We start from the raw sequence: 15062 nt of genomic DNA on the forward strand, positions 1-15062 counted from the left end.
GTTTGTGAAGCCCGAGAATAAGTCCCTGGGAGCTGGAGAGACAAAGGGAGTGTCTGAGCCAATGGAAATAGGTGGAGTAAGGGGGCCTTTGTCTGATGAGGAGAAGAAACGAAGGAGAGAGATGGGTCTGTGTTTGTATTGTGGCCAGGGTGGGCATTTTGCAAGGGAATGTCCCGTGAAACCCTCTGGATCCTCGTATGGAAAGAGGGTGGCCTGTTTGTACCATGAAAGGAAGGAGCGGCAGTATGAGGTGCTTGGAGCAGTAGACAGGGCCCCTAGGCACTTCATTATTAATGCTCATCTGGTATTGTGTGGAGAGAGTAGAGTGCCGGTATCGGTATTATTAGATTCGGGGGCTACAGGGAACTTCCTTGACATCACGCTGGCTAAGAAATTGAATGTTCCATGTTGCGTAAAAGACCAGCCTGAACCTGTGCGGGCGATCGATGGCACCGAATTGACATCGGGCTCTATTACAAAGCGGACGGTGCCTTTATGTCTGGTGTGTGAGAACGGACACTCAGAGATGGTGTGTTTTGACCTTATTGATGCTCCCTCTTTTGGGATGGTCTTAGGTGTGCCATGGTTGCAGGAGCACAATCCCAGGATAGATTGGGTACAAAGGCTAGTGTCTCTTGATTCCTCGTATTGTTTAAAGCACTGCTATAAGGTTGCAGGTGAAAAGGAGTTGTCATTGTCCTGTGCTGCCACTGACATGGACTCAGTACCTTTGCAATATCAGGAGTTCAGGGAGGTATTCGACGCAGAAGAGGCGCAGGGTTTGCCCCCACACAGATCGTTTGATTGCAAGATCGATCTTATTCCCGGGGCGCCTCTTCCTTGTAGTAGGGTGTATGCTCTCTCTGAGCCGGAGGAGTTGCACCTGAAGGTGTATCTCGATGAGATGCTGCGTCTGGGGTTTATCCGTCCATCGTGTTCGCCTGTTTCTTCGTCTATCTTTTTTATTCCGAAGAAGGAAGGTACTTTACGGGCGTGTGTGGACTATCGCACGCTAAACAAGGCTACTGTCAAGAACAAATACCCGCTTCCACTCATCCTCGTGTTACTAGATCAGCTTCGCAGCGCAAAGGTGTTCACCAAGTTGGACTTGCGGGGCGCCTATCATCTGGTGCGCGTGCGAACTGGGGATGAGTGGAAAACAGCGTTTAAGACAAAGCATGGCCTTTATGAATACTGTGTAATGCCGTTCGGTCTATGCAATGCGCCGGCGGCATTCCAGTATTTCATAAATGAGGTACTTCGGGAGTTCCTGGATCGGAGCGTGATTGTGTATCTGGATGATATCCTGATCTTTTCTGAGACAGGGATCGAGCATCAGCAACACGTGATCCAGGTTCTGCGCAAGTTGCGGGAGCACCATCTTTATGCTAAACTGGAAAAATGCCAGTTTGGCACCACGCAGGTGGAGTTCCTAGGGTTTGTGGTGTCTGCCGGAGGGGTTCGGATGGATCCAAGAAAGATCGAGGCCATCATCACCTGGCCTGTTCCAACGTCCGTAAAGCATATACAGGTGTTGTTGGGATTCGCCAATTTTTATAGGCGTTTTATCTCACATTTCTCGGACATTGTGGCTCCCCTGACTCAGCTGCTGCGAAAGGGGGTGTCCTTTGAGTGGTCTGCAGAGGCGCAGGGGGCTTTTCAACGGTTGTTGGGGGCGTTTACATCGGCACCAGTGTTAATCCATCCTGACCCGGCTCTACCCTTTTTTGTGGAGACGGATGCATCATTGTGTGCAGTTGGTGGAGTGCTGTCCCAGAGAGTGGCCGAGACAGGTTATATGCATCCTATTGCTTATTTCTCCAAAACCTTGCTGCCTGCAGAGCGCAATTATACCGTGGCTGAGAGGGAGCTGTTAGCAGTTAAGCTGTCTTTTGAGGAATGGAGACATTATTTGTGGGGAGCACGACACACAGTTACCATCTATACGGACCATAAAAATCTGGAGTTTTTCCGCTCGGCGCGAGCTTTGACGCCACGCCAAATGCGGTGGGTTCTCTTTTTTAATGAGTTCGATTTTATCATTACGTACAGACCAGCAGCACAGCAAGTTAAATCTGACGCCTTGTCCCGTATCCATGTAGATCCCAAAGAGCAGGGCCAGGGGAAGGAGAGTAGGCCTATGATATCTGAAGACAGAATTGTTGGGGCAGTGGAAAGGGAGGTGTTTACTGCATCGGTAAAGAACCAACTGCGTAAGATGGATCTTACTCCATGGTTGTCCTTGCCCCAGGCAACAGTTCAGGATGGATTGATGTATTATGAGGATCGGTTGTTTGTACCCCCTACATTGAGAGATCAGGTCATGGAGTGGTGTCATTCATCTGCTTTGGTGGCATATCCTGGGATCCCTAAGACAAAGGAGATGTGTGCAAGGTGGTTTTGGTGGGATTCCTTGGCCAAGGATGTTCAGGGGTATGTTGCGGCCTGTCCGGTATGCGCCATCAGTAAGCCTTCTCATAGTAAGCCATCGGGTCTGTTGCAACCTTTGGAGGTGCCTCCTTCTCCTTGGCACACCATCAGTATGGATTTTGTGACCGACCTTCCTTCTGTTTCTGGGTTCACTGCTATTCTGGTGGTGGTTGATTTGTTTACCAAGATGGCTCATTTTGTCCCTCTTCCGAAGATTCCTACAGCCAGAGAGATGGCTTTGGTTTTCATGTCTTCTATAGTGCGGATTCATGGGTTGCCTTCTGCAGTGGTGACGGACAGGGGGGCTCAGTTTGTTTCCCATTTTTGGAAGGAATTGTGTTCAGTGTTGCGGGTGGACGTCAGATTGTCATCTGCATACAATCCACAATCTGACGGCCAGACCGAACGTACCAATCAGACTATGGAACAGTATCTTCGGTGTTTAACATCATCGCTGTCTTGCGATTGGGTTATGGCTCTTCCCATTGCCGAGTTTGCGTATAATAACAGTCAGCACTCAGCTTTAGGCATGACACCCTTCTACTGTTCTTTAGGTTATCATCCTAGAGCGGTGGCTATGAAATTGGATCTGCCCGGAGACTATCGGGTTCATCCCGTATTTCATGCATCCCTATTGAAGCCCTATGTACCATCTTCACAGGTCTTACCGCCTCCTCCCCCTATAATTGTGGATGGACAGAAGGAGTATGAGGTCCGGGCTATCCTGGATTCGGAAAGACGTAAGGGTCGTCTTTTCTATTTGATAGACTGGAAAGGATATGCCCCTGAGGACCGTACATGGGAGCCTGCTGGGGGAGTGCACTCCCCTCGTCTGGTCCGTATGTTCCATCGTCAACATCCGTCTAAACCCTGCCCTGTGGGGAGGATCGTTGGGAGGGGGTACTGTTAGGATCCTGCCCCGTAGTCCTCTTTCTCTTGCCATGTACACAGAGCCCATGTGATGCTAGGTGGGGTTAAAAGGCTGATTTTCCCTGTTCCCGGTGCTCGTTATCTTGAATTGTGGTTCCTGGTTTTTGCTGGGAGCTGTATTAGTACCTTGGGAACTTTGCAGCAATCACGGGCTCGTGATATTTTCCGTTTCGTTTTTGACCCTTGATAATCCCTTGATATCCCTTGTCCCCCCTTCTTTTTTGAATTCCCTTGATCCCTTTTCATTGTTTGTTTGCTCCTGGGTTTTGATGTTGTGTACTTTTGTTTTGTCTCGTTTTGTGTTTGTGTTTACCTTCTGTGTGGTTGGAGTCATTTTATCCCGGCTGGGATCAAGGAGTGTCTGGGGCTCCGGCGCTTCTTGCGGGAATCGGTGGTCCGGCTGGATTACCCGGTGGTTCCTGGTGTTGTTTTGTCTTTTTGACGCTGCCCCGCACTTCCGCCTCTTGTGCATTCTATCCATCTCGTTGTGCGGAGGCGGAGTGCCGGTTTGGGCGTTTCCGGGTTCTGGCTAGTGCACAACGAAGCGTGTGTTGTGCTGTGATTATTTCCCCGTGTTGACCTGGTTTGGTCTCCTTTTTGGCGGTACGCAAGGAAGACTCATAGCGGACCACTAAACGGAGGTTTTTTCAGTTGTTTTTACGACTTTTTCCTCCTTTTCCCTTTGACCCCCATTGGTCCCAAGTTTCCTTTAGCGTGATCCCCCCCCCTGCCGCCTAGCCCTTACTTCCCCTAATTTTGCCCTCTTGCCCCCTGCCTGCCTGTTGGACATCGTATATACTCCAGGACGGAGTACTCCACCCGGCGATTATCACAGTGTTTAGTGGTAAGGAGGAGTGTTATGGGGTGGTATGTGGGTGCATGAGATGAGAAAGAGGACTGATGTATTTAAACTGCTGACATCTGTTGTTTTTTCTGTGTGGCAGATGGTGATTTAGCCAGTCCCCTGTGATACAGTACGTGGAGTAACGTGGTCCCGGCAGAAGGACCCTTCCCCTAGGAAAGAAGACCTAGGATCCCTTGTCTGTCTTTCCCTCATTCCCGCCCCCTGTCCCTTGCTAGTCCGTTGGCCCATGTTACTATATATGGTGTGAGCCACGGAGTGGTAGGTTCAGAGGAACGGGGCTTTCTTCGCTCCTGCAGTGCATGGGCATAGTCGGGCAGGAGCCAACAGAATAACGAGCCCACGTACTAATTGCACTGCCTGAGCGACGATGGATGAGGACGTGGGGGCTGCGGCCGGTACGACTCCCACTTTACAGGATGTCATGGGTGCTTTGACTGCCCTCCAGAGCCAGAAACAAAAGGTCGAGTGGACCTTAAAAACACTCCTTTGGAAGATCCCGATGGAACTTTGTATGTGGATGGTTCATGTTTTAAATTGCCAAATGGTGATGTGACTACTGCGTATGCTGTGGTAACGTTGAATACTGTCGTGGAAGCTGCGAGATTGAATCAGAACTCTGCCCAGGCTGCAGAGCTGATCGCTTTAACTAGAGCGTGTGTGTTGGCGAAAGGGAAACGAGTGAATGTGTTTACCGAAAGCCAATACGCTTTTGGCGTCGCGCATAGTTTTGGACGGTTGTGGAGAGAGAGAGGTTTTATGACATCGCATGGTACAAAGATTCAGCATGGACAGCTTGTGAATGATCTTTTGGATGCACTTACGTTGCCTAAGCAGGTAGCGATTGTTAAATGTAGTGTGCATCGTAAGGTGACGGATGATGTTGGTCGTGGTAACGCGTTTGCGGATGAGACTGCTAAGGAGACTGCCCGGAACCTTAGCACTAGAATGTATGTGACGAGTTCGGTTAGGTGGCCTGCAGAGACTAGTATGTGCGAGGATACCATCGAGAGTGTGAAAGCAATTCAGAATGAGGCCACTGAGACTGAAAAGACGAAGTGGAAAGAGAGTACGGGAAAGTTGGATGCGAATGGTTGTTGGGTCGATTTGTCGGAGCATAAGAGATGGATGTTGCCAGATGCGTATGTGCTAGCTGTTGTGACGATGGCACACGGGTTAGCACATATTAGTGCGAAAGGTATTTGTAAGTTGTTGTTCCCTGTGTGGAAGAATGATGGTATTACGAAATGTGCTGAGAGATTGGTCAAGAATTGCATGATATGTATGTTGTACAATCCTGGTAAGGGAACCCCTACACCTCCCGGCCATTTTGCTCCCCCTTCATATCCCTTTGAAGTGATCCAGCTAGACTTCATCCATATGAAGCGATGCAATAACCTGAAGTACGTTTTAGTTGTGGTTTGCGCATTCTCCCGATGGATTGAAGCCTATCCTCTTAAAGACAATACAGCCCTGTCTACTGCAAAAATCCTGCTGAAGGAATACTTTCCTCGGAATAGAATGCCCCGAATTGTATGGTCTGATAACGGAAGTGAGTTTGTGGGGAGTGTGATGAAGAGTGTGTGTAAGGGCCTTGGAATTAATCAAAAATTCCATAGCGCCAATCATCCCCAATCAGCAGGTTTGGTTGAAGGGTATAATGGCACCCTTAAACTCAAACTGGCTAAGATTCAGGCTACGACTGGTCTTTCGTGGCCTGACGCTTTGCCTCTAGCTTTGTTGTCAACAAGGGCGACCGTACACTCCCGAGTAGGGCTCAGTCCCTATGAAATAGTGTTCGGCCGTCCTGCGAATGTTTGGGGGGTCCCTAGACCAAGTGTGTTTTCTGATCTTGAGTACCCAATGTTGATTGATTATCTTCATGATCTGACTGCTAAACTGAGGTTAATTCACCAACAGGTTTACGAAGCACTGCCGACGCAGACGGAGGGTCCAGGCCACCAGCTCCAACCAGGAGATTGGGTGGTTACTCGCAATTTTGCTCGCAAGAAGAATCTGGAACCCCGCTTTACTGGCCCTTTTCAAGTCCTCCTCGCCACGAGAACTGCTGTCCGTTTGGAAGGGCGCAAAAACTGGGTGCACGCCACCCATACGAAAAAGGTACCTATATCTTTACCGGCGGACTCGTGGGTGAGGAAAGGCATTGCTTCGTCTGAAACCGAAGGATTACAGACCTTTGTACCCTTTAGCGACGCACAGCCTGTCGGAGAATCCTCAGTGCGGCAGAAAGACATTGTTGAACATTTGCCATCACAAGACTCAAGATCTGAACAATCGATTGATCAGCAGAACTCTGTCCCCTCATCGGATTCATTGTTTGACGAACAGACACGTCCTGGGAAAACTCGATACTTTTTGCGATCCAGCGCCAGAGACTAACAAAGATTTCGTTTTGTCCCTTGACATCTACATTATCCCATTTGCCACGATCAGTCTGAACACCCGTATCATTGTGATTGCTTTTGTAAATATTGAGTTTCGTTCCACATGTGCTTTTGCTTCCACAGCTGAGAGACTTTTTGTATATACATTGTGAATAAGATACCTTGCATCCAGGTGTACCGTAGTACTTCCTTCTGGTTAGTAGGTCTTGGCGCTAGGTCAAAGACCGTCGGTTCCTGGGAACTCCTAGGGATTGACTACTGCTACACAGAACGAAGTGCGTCAAGAGACGTTGCGGACGGTCGTAGGGGATGGCGTTTTCGAAGCTGATGGATTTGGAAGAAGCTCAGGCGCAAAGATTCAAACTACAACAGATCACTCGTACCAAATGTTTTATGTTCCAAGTGTTCCTTCTGTTTATGGTTCTGTCTTCGTTATTGGCGGGTGGGGTGTATTACATGATACCGTACTTCCTACCCCCTGTTTTACCTACTCCTACTTCTGAACCTAAATCTACCTCCACTGCATCCCCTCATTCTTTCCATATCTTACCCGAAGACGAACAGGCTAGACGTGCGGAATTCAGAAATAATTCCTTTATTCAGCTCCTTCATCAGCACCAGTTAGTGGTTAACACTACTAATTGTTGGGTGTGTGGGTTAATGCCACATACCACAGATAAGGGAATTCCATATCTGGTCCTACCTTATAGTTCCCAGGGTTCAGCTCGAGCATTCCAAACAATGTTTCGAAGCGCACTAGATTCCTACCCCAATCGAGAGCCACGTTCTCCCTACTCTGGTCCTGGCTCGTATCAAAAGCCTTTGACTATAGCGATAGAGGATTTAGATAGAGATATCTATGAGCCGTCGCTCATCCCGGAGGAAGAGGTACAATCCTATAGGGTCCTGAGTAAGGTTGAGTATAGTGCGCTCACGAGTGAAAAACAGCTTAGAAGCTCGCCCCCGATATGGGTCGTACCCCACCTTGGTAATTTCTGTTTACTGGGTCGTGGCCGAAGATCGAGAGCTCGTCTTGGAGAGAGTGCTTGCTCCGAGACTTATATCCTGCCGATGGTCTCGTCCCCTGCGTTTCTGGCTGCCAAGGGTACATACTTTGTATGCCATGATCGTGCGTATACATGGTTGCCCTCCGACTTTGTGGGCTCATGTTATATCGCAAATCTGTTGCCTCCGACGTTCACTGTTGATGCAGACTATCATAAGACTAGAGTTGTGAGAGGCGTGATTAGCGAAGAGGACACTGCCGGTCAAGAGGCAGGAGACTTTTTCAAGGGTTTCCTCCCGTTTTGGGGACCTATGGTCAATAGTAGGAACCTGAGACAATTGACTCGAGTGGTGGAATCGACAGCTAATATCACTGCCAGTGCCCTTGGTAATATCACCACAGAACTTTAGGCGGATAGGCTTATGACGTTACAAAACTGCATGGTTTTAGACGTGGTTTTAGCAGATCGAGGTGGAGTATGTAAGGTGATCCATTCGAGCTGCTGCATTTTCATTCCAGACAACGCTCCAACTGTCTATCAAGCCATCTCAAAGTTGCATAAGATCTCTGAGTCCATACACGTGGACGTAGGGGATTGGACGCTGCTTGGGTGGTTTTGGGGCCTGATGTCGACTTGGGGTTGGAAGATTCTGATGATCATCAGAGTTGTTGTAGCGTTTCTGTCCACGTGTTGCCTTTGTGTGCAGTGCGGTCCTGCCTTATGTGGCCTTTGTGCTACGACGTGTATAAGACAGCCGCCTGTTACCAAGGGAACACAATTGGACAGAGTTATGTTGCAGCAACATCTAGACGGTCTGATGAATATCGAGTATGATTCTGACGAGTGCTTGCCTACATGAGGGCAAAAGGAGCGTCTGAGGTTCCGTGACGATCGTAAGTGGTGTTTTCGACTCGCACGAATATGGTCAAGTCTGGTATCTATGAACCGCAAATGACGAGTTTAGTGGGTGTACGCAGTTTCGCTGTACTAACTTAAACCGTTCGTTTGTTTCGTGGGTTTCTATCTGTACCCACGGGTTCCATCTTAGATACGGCATCCATTTTGTCTCTTGACCTCAAGTAGCCAGCGAACGGACGCTGTCCGCTTCGCGACCCTGGGATTCCCAAGACACTTGCGGAAGATGCATTTCCTTTGAAAGTGTCTTTATGATGAGGGGGATGATACTGTAAGGCAGATGGCCCCGCTCGAGGCTCATCTTGCCGTGCCGGTCTATTGTCTTAGCCGTGAATCTCATTAGGCACGTCCCTTTGATGCCTCTAGCTCGTGTTTCCCGATACCACCCCTTTTACACCCTTTCCGATCTCCCCACTGTTTCTGCCTCCCTTTGCACCTGTCCCTGTTCCTTCTTCGATCTGTTTACTGCCGATTGGAATGTACTAATGGTGGGAAGATGGGTTTTTACAGTTGGGAACCACTGAATGTTTCTGTACTTATGTTCCGGACCTTGAATACATCAAAACGACCCCTCTCAGGGATAATGATGGGAACCAAGTTGTAAACCTTTGTGTATCATGTTAACATATGGGAGAATACTGTATAAAAAGGAGCGATTCACAGTAGCAAATTGAATCAGATTCCGCGAACATACCGGCTGTGTACTTCACGTGACTTCTGTGTTCCCTGCAGTAAATAAACCTCGAATCTTTGACGCCGAAGGAAGTGTCCCGTGTCTCTGTCATTTGTACGCCGGAACAGGTTACCCACGAAGGTTTCAGGTGTTGTCCCCTGGCACCGCTGGGTCTTAAATAACCCAGTCCTTCAGAACCGGGGTGGAGTCTCGGCAGTGACGCTCAACATCCTGGGCAGATCACTTAGGGACATATTACCGAGGGGGGCGATAGGCAATTATCACCGATTTAGCAGCCGTTTTTGGCCGCTAAGCAGCGATAATTCTATTGCCCTATTAGCAAGCTGTTGCTAACTGATGTTAGCGACAGCTTTTAGGCGATAGCGAGCGGTTTGGGGCCTGCTTTGCATGTCAGCGATGTTTATCGCTAATGACATGCAAAGTGGGCGTACCCAACCAGTTAGCTATCGCCTATTAGCAAGGCAGTCGTAGCGTTGGAAATATTCGCGCTAAGCGCAAATAACTCCAAATACTAACGCCTGCCCAGACCAGTTCTTAGCCATGTTATCCAATGGGAGGTGGATAACATGGCTAAGAGCATTTTGTGGCTAATGCTTGAATATCGCTGTATTCTTAGCTATATTCACGCATTTCGACGGATATTTTAGCACAATGGAGAAAAACGTTGCTAATAGCATGTTTTCTCTGCTAACATATCCAGCGATAGGCAGCGATCAAAAAATCGTAGCTAAGCCTATTTAGCGATAAATATCACTACTTGTTGGTAATATGCCCCATAATCTCCCTGTGCCTAACAAAAATGTATGTGTCCGTCTGTAACATAACTGGTCCTCATGTAAAGCGCTCAAATACCTTCGGGTCAAGTTTGCGCTTTATAAACACCCCCCTCGCCACCAAAAATTCAATTTGTTTACTTTATTCGGTTTCACTTAGAAGAAAACCATAAAAGTATATACATATCAAGTTAATACGTTTTTCGATAAAAAGAGCACGAATTAATTGTTAAAAACACAGTAGGTTAAATACAAAATGGAATTACCATTCAAAAATGTACATTTGAAAAGAATACAGCAAGGAATTAAAATGAATCAATCTTCAATTATAAGTTGGTTCTGTGACGAATACAAAAAAAAGCCAATAGTATATTGAATAGCCACCCATTCTACTCCCGTATTGATTAAAACAGTATACCTATTTATCAAAAGAAATATTTAAAAAATAGTGTGGACACTTTTGACCATCATAGCAAAACCAGCAGGGTAACTTCTTGAATGTCCAAATAAAGGAACATAATCTTCTATAGCAGCCGGCTCGCTGATGGAGAAGTTGCAAATACTTTCCCAGAGCCATACATATGACAAACAGCTGAGCCCCATCCATCATTCATAAGCCCGATCAGTCACCCAAGGCCATGAAACCACACATAGAGGGGCACCTGTGCAGTCTGTCTTCCTCAACCTCGGTACATACCACGTTATTTACAATATTTTACAATTACATCTTTAATAAAAAAATTAAGTCATTTTACTGGAACCCACTTTTTGCCAACTCTTGAATACCAGTAAAAGGATATACATTAGGAAATGCAATTTATCATTCGAGTAAAATAACAAAATAACATTAATCATGATAAGTAGAAATGCTCCACCAATAATCTGAATATATCGAATAATTTACCCCCAGCTGCACATCAACGAGCTGTGCAACATCACAGAGGAGCTTCATGATCTGGCGGGGAGCGAGCGTGCAGGAGGAATGCTGATAAATGGGGCCGGTTCCTGAGAGCCTTGACTGCAGAAGCTCGGTGGCGTATTTAATAGTAGAATTTAAGGTTATACTTTTGTTCTTAGATTGGCTTCCATGACTACGCAATGTTGCTCTTTTTTCCCAAAAACTTCACTCTTGAATTTATGTATGTATTTATTTAGAGAAATTTCACTTCAGAAGAAAACTCGTTTGGTTTCAGAACATCTTTCGGCGGCCCCAAATTGTCACTTGTTTGGTTCAAAAAGTAAATGATTTTTCCAAAAACACAACAAAATAGTGGTCTGTCTGAAAGAAGGCGTGAGCGGGAAATGCATTTTGGCTTCCTGGGAGACTTTTGGGTGAGTCAGTATGGGTGGGGAGAAGGACCTGGTTATTATTATTTGCGCCATATATTTTCTTAACAGAATCCTCCTTACACACATGTCTGTGGGGATCAGTAGTAGTAGTAAACAATGTATTTATTGATTTACAAAATGCCGCTTGCAGCCGTGAAGTGCGGGTGTAAATCCTTCTTTGGAACTTGGGAGCATCTTTTGAGGCACGGACTCATTCTCCGACCCGGGCAGAACTAAGTGGACCTGTCTTTGGCTGTGCTGGACTGCGAGGACCAGAAGGCTAAGCATCCTGTCACTCAACGCACCTGGTGCCTCTTCCCGCCCACCGCCTCCCTCGATATAGCCACGCCCATTACAGTGGCCAGCGGGACGCGTGCGAGCGCGTGCCGGGCAAAGCCTGGGACAAGGGCGTGCCCGTTGTAGCCCGTTAAAGACCGATAAATACCGGACCGGGCCCTCCCTCTAAACTCTGGTATTCAGTGCGTACTGTTTTTAAAAGGATTCTGATTACTGTGTCATTGCACTTTGTAGTGTATTGTAAGCGTTTAAATGTCTGCGCGGGAAAGCAGAAGTAGGGCTGCTGCTGGGTCATTACTACTTGGAACATTGGATAGTTTCATTATAAGGACTAACTCTGTCATAGATGAGGGGATCACCCTAATGGAACAGCGAGTCTCGCTGGATTTGGCCATGGCTAAACGATCGTCCATGGGCCATCTTTCGAATGCTCGCACACCCGAATGCATTAGACGAGTAAATTCCACAGATGCTGAGGCCTTAATACATAGCCCGCCAAGCTCTCAGGCCTCTTTTTGCTCTCTGCCAGTACCCATTACAAAATCGCTAGTAGGCATAGAATCAACACAGGCACTTGCAGTGGAAATCTCTCCAAAAAGACCGCATACTAGACTGCAACGTGAGCTGCAGGAAGGTGCCATACAAGAGGAAGCAGCCTATGATTGCTGCTATAGGGGGTAAAAAATCTTCCAAAGGGCCAGAGTATTCATGACTTATCATCTAAACAAAAGGGAAATGAACTACGAAAGTTACCAGGTGTTCATGCCTCACCACCTCCGGTGGCCCCGAACCAAGGCTCGGCATCAGCTGATGGTAACAGAGTTAACACCTTAAACACTTTCCACAGAACAGAGGCAGATGAAGATTCCTTATGCAACAAGCTGGGAGCACTTTTTAGATCCAGCCTAGCTCCCTTTGAAAAAAGGCTCCTTAGTATTGAAAAACAGCTTTTTAAGTTGGAAACAGCTTTAAGAAGTACTAGAGTCAACGGGTCCCCAAAAAATGGCTGTTTAGTGACAACCCAGCCAAACCCGGTATCAGAGGCGCAGGCAATTCATCAACCTCTACTCACTACCGAGCGAACTTGTTTAAAATCTACGAATGCTCAGGTAGAAATAAGATCGTTAGAATTACCCAATACTTTAGGACAAGGACCTATATCACCCGTACAAAAACAGAAAGATAGTGAGGGGCAGGTAACCGGGGAGGCATTGAGGAGGGCCCGTATTATCAACCTACCACCACAATCAAGTCCATATGTGGTAGTACTAAAGGGAGTGCCAGTATTAAAACACAATAGCCAAGAGTCATTTTTTTGCTTAAAAAACAAAGTGGCACACTGGCTTAACATAAATAGACTGCTACCATCCCACGTAAGGAGTGAAATTCTAATGGTGCGTAGAATACCATGGCTGGGAATTGTGCCAAAAACCACTAATGGGGATTGTGTACTGGTTAACTTCAGGGACCCCTGTACGGTGGATTACATATGCTCCTGGAATGATCAAAATTACAACTTTGGGTCATCGATAGAGTCACGACCATTGTCGTTTTTCTATCCTACACCGAATCAGTCAGATGAGGGAGGAGCTTGGACACTTGTAACTAACCACCGCCAGGGTAGGGCTGGAAATGATCAACATGGACCATTAAACATGCAGAACCACCTGTCTTTACAAAATAGATTTAGTGCCCTAGAAATGGTGGACTGACTAATAATAAGTACAGTTAATGCACAAGGAAGCGAGGAGGTGAGGGGCGAGAAAGGAAAGACTAGCGACCCGGTAAATCAACCCACCAAGTACATCCAGGGAACCACAGGCATAGACACTCAAACAAGTAGCAACATGTCAGATGCAGAAACCGGGACGGGTGGTATTGACACTATGGAGCACAATTCATTAACCTCATCTAACACACAGCACATACTGCCGGAGAATGTTTGCACAGCTCATGAGGCAGTTGAATCGGGAGAGCTTATAACTTTTCTATCTTGGAACATGGCTGGACTATCTAACAAACTAAATGACCCAGCATTCTTATCGATTGTAACACAATTCTCTATTATCTGACTTCAGGAGACTTGGGAGAGGGAGGAAATTTAAATCAATGGGTACCGAACATTCCATACTGCTGCCGAGTTATCGATAAGGGGCAGGAACAAAAGGGGCCTCGATGTTTATATTTCGAACACCTCTAAAGTTACGGTTGAAAAATTCATTTCTGGCTCAAGTTATTACCAGATGTTAGAGATTAGAGCAGATGGAAACGAGATCTTTAATTTGATAAATTTCTATAACATTATACCAAAGTGTGAAATAGGTAACGTATTTAAAAGCCTTTTACACACGATGCAGAAATCTGATGTAGAATCATTCTCGGGGAACCATGTTGTGTGGGTGGGTGATTTTAATTGTCCTTTATGCCCAAATGGCCATTCAGACATATGTGGTTTAGTTAACATCAAAGGTGAACCCTGTACCCATTCTGCTCATACATCGATTGGGAACCTTTTAAATAACTTGTTGTTTGAGATGGACCTAGGATTTGCTAATGAATTATGTACACCACAGGTTGATTTCAGACCTACATTTAATGGAAGGGGATGCAATTCCCCGATTGATTTCGTCCTGGCCTCAAATAGTATTTCATTCAATTTAACTGATTTTAAAACGGGTGAAACCGTAATTAGTGACCATTATCCCAATAGCTTCTCCTTAATTATTAAAACACAAAATAACAGTAAGCATGGAATAATCAATAATTTGTACTGTTATAGGATAAATTTAGCGTGGAGAAATGGCTACAAAATAAAATGGAATAAAATAGAGCCCGCCTCTTTCCTTAAAAATTAATAAAAAACAAGTTCTCCGATTTCATGGCCTGCCTCTCGGAAATGAGTAACTGGGTTTCAGTTACCTCGGCGTTCTGTAACATCACACAGGAAATTAATAAATCACTAGAAGGGCCCCTAGGAAAGAGCAAAGGGATAAGGTGGAGGGATGGTTTAACCCAGTATGTAGCAAAGCACATGCAGCTCTAAAACTGGCGCTCAAAAGAGACCCCAAATGCATCACGGAGATTAAAAATGTGAGAACTACTTATTACACCGCAATAAAAAAAAGAAAGAAGGATATAAAGCTGGAGGCATGGGATACTCTTCATCAAGCTTGCCTCCAGAAGGATAATATAGGATTCTGGAAGGCAGTGAATGCCCCTTTTTTTGCTGACGGAAAATCGGACAAGTTAGAACTAGCAATAGAGTGAGCTACCTGGGTTACCTATTTTACCGGATTATATAAGAAGGATAATTTATCCGGGAATTTGGATATTGAAATACAAGGTGAGAGGGAAAATATGCTGGTGGGACTATTCCCACTGGATATTAACCTTGAACTATCTGAGGTGGAATTAGCTATA

This window comes from Lissotriton vulgaris, chromosome 3_1 (assembly GCF_964263255.1).
Source record: "Lissotriton vulgaris chromosome 3_1, aLisVul1.2, whole genome shotgun sequence".
NCBI classification, from domain to species: domain Eukaryota; kingdom Metazoa; phylum Chordata; class Amphibia; order Caudata; family Salamandridae; genus Lissotriton; species Lissotriton vulgaris.